Raw genomic sequence first — 6,139 nt, 5'->3', positions numbered from 1 at the left:
ATTATTCAAATTGTCCCGGACTCTCTGTTAATTTGTTTTGCCCACACCGGCCTTGTGACTTCACCCGCGGAAACTGGTCTTACGTGATGATGATACCGATGTGTCTTCGTTCGGGGATAGAGAGGAACTCTTGTGCTGACTTCTATGCCCGAACCGTTTTGTTGCGAACCGGTTACCGCTATTATTTTTTATGGTTCTGCTCCGGTTCGGGTTCAGCAGTGTTCTGAAAATTTCGGTTCGGGTTCGGGTTCGGTTCCGGCAAAAATAACGGTTCGGGTACGGTTTTCGGTTCGGGTTCGGGTTCGGTTCGACACCCTGTCGGTGAGTGTGGTTCGGGAAGGTTCGTAGGGTTCGTAGGGTGTGGTTCGGGAGGGTTCGGGAAGGTGATTCCATTTTGACACTCCTAATGCTGTCGTATTAAAACATGTCTTCCACCCCACGGGATCATTGAACTAGGCAACGAACTGGCTAGGTTCAGGTGAAATCAGAGTTAATATCGTATATGTCTGTAATCTCAACGAACACGGGTAAGTCCTCCTCGGAAGATTCTTTGGCAACAGCACAGCCAAGAGCAAATGTGTTATCATTATGATCTGCACGTTTTACATAGACAATAGATTGTGCGTGAATATCACGGTCATGAATATAACTCTGAATTGCTTCTGGGGCATGTTGAAGTAGTATCTCCTTGGAACCATCAGTAGATGTGGCATTTCTGATGAAGGGGTGCGACCACACATACTTTTGATAAAATTGATGTCTTGTTGCTAATGAAAGGGTTATGTTCTTAAAATGTCGAGTTTTTCTAGCAACATCTTAAAATGCTGGTGTTTCCCTTCGAAACGCATACACGATACAGCTAGGAGAGGACCAAACATCCTGATGAGTCGCGGATAATGAACAATGTACAGGGGTTAGGTATTTGTGGGTACAACACTGCAAAGCCTTGAAGAAACGCATAAATGCAACGCTTTAAGTAATGAACATGCATATGCGGAAGGTGCCTGCTCATGAGAAGGTCTAAGCTATATACTAAAGCTATATAAAGCTATATACAGCTGCCATGCTTCATTGCCATGCACAGCTGCCACGCCATACATGATTTTCTGTATGTCGGCTGCGCATGTCTACTCACACATTTAATCAGCTTGATATACATACATATATGGACCTCAATGTGATTATATGCAATATGCTGGTAATTGTGAATACACGGTTACCAGCATATTGCCACGAACCCAGCAGTTTTATTCGGCGTTACAACCTTTACACCCCAGTTGCCACGAGGGTGTTAAAATACGCCTTAAAAGGTGTGCGCCATGAACACCGCGCATCGCACCATAAAGTTCACATCACAACAGTCAACTCACTTAATTAACTTCCTCGACACCACAGTATCACTAGACAACGGCAACCTCATCACAACCCTGTACAAAAAGCCAACTGACAAACAACAATACCTTCACTTCAAGAGTCACCAACCGCGTCGCTGTAAGGTTGGAATTCCTAATGGGCAGAGTGTAAGACTACGCAGAATTTGTTCAAACGACACAGATTACGCTGAGAAGCTTGACGAACTCTGCAGTACACTTGCCCAAAGGGACTATCCAGACTCCCTCCTAACCGAATTCCGTCGCAAGGCACTCACACTCGATCGAAACGAGGTTCTGGAAAACCGAAAAAATCCTGACGCGTGCCAAATAAGCTTCATCACAAGATATTCCAACGCACTTCCAAACATCAAAGCCATTCTAAAGAAGCACGAGCCCCTCCTCCAAAGCAGTGACCGACTTAGCAATATATTCACCCATCCCATACAGGTGACATACCGACGCGCAAAAAACCTAGCAGACTCCTTGGTCAACGCCAAAATCAGCAAAACGAGCGCCCCGTACACGGGAACACGGCCCTGCAACCTGCCGCGCTGCAAAACATGCAAGCACGTTCAACACGCTAACTCCATCAAAAGCACTGCGAGCAATTACACCTACCCCGTTAACCACGCATTCACATGCACAAGCTCCAATGTCATATACTGCATTGAATGCGGCGACTGCTCTATGCAATACATTGGTGAAACCGGCCAACAAATGAACAACCGCCTTACCGGACACAGAACCGACACGTCCAACAAACTCCCCAAAGCAGTCGCCGAACACTTTAACGTTCCTGGTCACAATTTTGACAACATTAAACTATATATTCTAGAAACCGGGTTTAGATCCACACGTGACAGACGTGATAGGGAGTCTTATCTCATATACAAGTTCAACGCTCTTCACCCGTCCGGTATCAACAAATCACAAGGCACCCTAGAAACACTTCACAAATAAAATATGCTTTTCTCTTTTACCCCCATTATCATCTGTTATGTTCTGCATGGCCACTGCTTTCTGCATTCTTTATTGCATGCCACAACTTTGTATTACAACTATTATTAAAAAAAAAAAAAGAAAACTTTGCTCGTTCTGGAATTTTCCCCACGTAACCACTAACCTCCTTATCTTTCGCTATGCTTGCCAATTCTTGCCACAGGCTAGTGCATCTACCGCACTTACCGGCAGTAAGAAGGGAGTTGCCTCAGGACAGAAGCCGCCGATATTTCGAACAGAGACTGTTCTTCTTCTGGGCACCGTCCTCATCATTGGCATGGTATTTAAAGGGTTAGGTGTGACGTGTTTAAAGGTACATGCGAATTGTGGGTCAACAGCCCGGAGGGAAGAAAGGGTCCGTGCGGGCTTCTACGGCCGGAGTGAATGGCTGCTTTGTTAGGGTGTGGAGGGGATTATGTGAGCCTAGATCACTACGTTCACATAATCCCCTCCACACCCTAACAAAGCAGCCATTCACTCCGGCCGTAGAAGCCCGCACGGACCCTTTCTTCCCTCCGGGCTGTTGACCCACAATTCGCATGTACCTTTAAACACGTCACACCTAACCCTTTAAATACCATGCCAATGATGAGGACGGTGCCCAGAAGAAGAACAGTCTCTGTTCGAAATATCGGCGGCTTCTGTCCTGAGGCAACTCCCTTCTTACTGCCGGTAAGTTCTATACGGTGAGGCTGACATCCTGACGGAAACCTTACGTGAGTACTGAACGGCTAATTAAGGGTCAGCTCCGGGAGCTCGCACCATTCGTGCGGTCTCCCCACTGGTCCCCACTTCTAACGTCCCCACACTGCGCCATCTAGTTAAGACGGATGTAATCCTCCCCGGCGCCTCAATGTCATACGCATGCGCATAGCCCATTGTGAAAAGGTCCATAACGAAGGCGGCTGATGAACTTATAGGTGTAGAGGACCCGTCGGTGTAAACGGCAGTGTGCTCAGCATATACGCTTAATGGAACAGTCTAGACTCGCACAACTTTGTTTCTGTTTTTGGTCGGTATGGGATGTTAGGCAGCCGAAAACAGTTTTTCTACAATTAGTGCTATCGTAGCGAAATTGGGACGCCTGCAAAAGCCCCCGAATCTCCTGTGTGCAAAACACACTCCTTCGCCTTCACGATAGACCCGTGATGAGCGCCTCCACGCGCGTCACTAGGTGACGTGAGTGGCAGGGACGCTCCTCATCGGACCTGGGATCACATGATCCAGGTTAGGAACACAGCGCAGGCCGGAGCGTCTGCTACTGCTTCGGAAACTCCGGGCGTTCTCCGACCGCGTGATGTCCGAAACGGAGGATTTGAAGGCTGTCAACGACATGACCTCGATGTTTGGGACCGCTAACGCCACGGGAAGAACGAGTGGTGCAGCTCGAAATTAACTGTGTGTTGTACAGCGATACTATGGCGATACCGCAGTGCTTCCTGACAGTGTGCAGACTCTCTGATCGTTTTCACCGCACAGTTGGTTCAGTGGCTAACAGGCAGCGCCACAATACCGCCGTCATCTCTTGGTTTCTGCAACTGTGATTGCAGAAACTGTGATTTCTGCAATTGTGAGTTCTGAGATTGCACAGAAGTCACGGATATATTATTCTTGCAACTTTATTTTGTCAGACTGCATATATGCTTTGTGGCTGCATTATGAAGAAATGACTAAGAAGCAAGCGAGCTGGTGAAGATCATGCATAATGTAAAACCCCAAGACAAAGGGACATAAACGGACAGGCACAACACGTCTCAAGGCTAAGACTCAATTGAGGCTTACTATTGAGACATACTAGGCCGGGATCTACGCGCTGAGTCACCGGGCCCGGCCGGGCCATTTTTCGATGCGCCCGGGCCGGGTCGGGCCCGGAAAAGTCGGCCCGTGCAGGGCTCTAGTAACGATAACGGAAACGCCTACCACTCTCCGCCAATACCGCAAACAGAAACGGAAACAAAAATTGTCTTCCGGTATTGAATTCGGGTAATGGCTAGTACTGTTGTGCGGTGACGTTTCAGTGACCTTTCATTTTATTTTTGCATTTTGATGACATCATTCCCCGAAATGCTTTAAATACTACACGACAGTATGGAAACAAAGGGCAATATTGGATATCGAGGCTGCAGCACTCGCTTACCTACTTGTGACATCACCTACCTAGCTGACATGAAGACATGAGACTTTCACAACATAGACTCCACGCACTCTACTCCACCATACCACGAGGATGACAGCATATGCGATTTTTTGTACTTTTCTTCATTTCACCGTGTCATTATTGTTAACTACTGAGAGCATCCGCCTATGACTGCAACATTGGATGAAGGTTACGCCCATCTTGGGTTGCTGGACTCAGAGTGACTGAAGACATGTTCACTTCTTTAAAAATCTTGCAAGATGTGCACATCCCAACGACGTAAAATTACTTGTGTAGTGTGTACACGTGACACCGAAGCAGCACTTGGGCAAAACTGGGTGCTCACCGAGCCGGACGGGCTGTTCTCCCGCAGCTCTGTAAAAGCCGTTCCGTTACCGGAACCAGTAACGGAAACGTAACGGGAACAAAATTAAAAGCTGGTATCAGAAACGGATAACGGAAACGAAAACACAGCATTAACGAAAATGGAAACGGTAACGAAAATACGTCCGTGATCCTTCCCTGCTTGTAATCCGTAACCTGTGGAAAAAGAAAGGAACGAAGGAGAGAAAAGAAATACAATATGTGGATTACGTATCTCATTCTCCAATCATCATTTTATTTCTGTTCGAGAATCTTGGTGTTGACATATTCACAGATTTTTTATTTCTATTATTTCAGGTGCTTACATTTTTTTGCATGTTATCAAAGAGGTAGTGCTGCATCGTCCATGGCTTTCCGAATATGATGAGGTAGTGCTGATCAATTTGACCACAATGAACAGCGTGCTCTCAATGTGGTAGAGCCTTGGTTTTGTCCAGGCTGGATGATAAAATGTGCGCCGTTCAAGAGCGTGTGACTGCACTGGGCGCACTTTTTCGCACGACAAAGGGCTTGCAACGGGATGACTCGTCCTTGTGAAGGGACTGGATGCGGTGAAGCCACGAACTACTAGATTATAAATACCATGTCAGGCGCACCCCTTCTACGCGCCGCATTGTTGGAAGGTAGTGGTGGCGCTTCTCATCGTCCCAGTTATTGCTTCCTCAACTTCTACAATACTTTGTACTTCAGCTTACCTTAGTATTTCTGTACAAGCGGTGGACGTTCCACAGATGTTTCATTCTGAGGTTGATTATCATCATCATTCTACGCGTTTTCATAGGGGCTATCGCTGTCGTCTGCTACGGTAGTCGTACACCCGCTTCTGCGCGTTGGGAATTCAAATTTCGATCGTCCAATCGTGTTGTGCCGATCAGTAGCGCCCCTGGCGGATCGTGCGGACGGGCTCCTCATATGATTTTCTGATTGTGACATGGTCGTTATAATCTAGTAGGTCGTGGGTGAAGCCTCCTGTAACCTCGGGCCCGAGGTCACTCAATTTGAGTAAATTTGGGCTGAGGAATCATAGGGGCCTTCTTCGTGTGCAAATGTTTGCGAGACCGTAAAATGTGATCGATAAAGTGCACTAGAAACACTCAGCAGGTCGGACTTACGACCTTTGTGAAAGTATCACACCTTCAAAAGTGCTATAATACATGTAAGACCTGGATTTTTGTGTATTATAATATAGGTTTTACATGTATTATACACATACATCTTGAAAATGGCTGTTAGAATGCTTAATACA

This window comes from Ornithodoros turicata, chromosome 9, assembly GCF_037126465.1.
Source record: "Ornithodoros turicata isolate Travis chromosome 9, ASM3712646v1, whole genome shotgun sequence".
In the NCBI taxonomy this organism is placed as follows: Eukaryota; Metazoa; Arthropoda; class Arachnida; order Ixodida; family Argasidae; genus Ornithodoros; species Ornithodoros turicata.
This window is presented reverse-complemented; position numbering follows the sequence as displayed.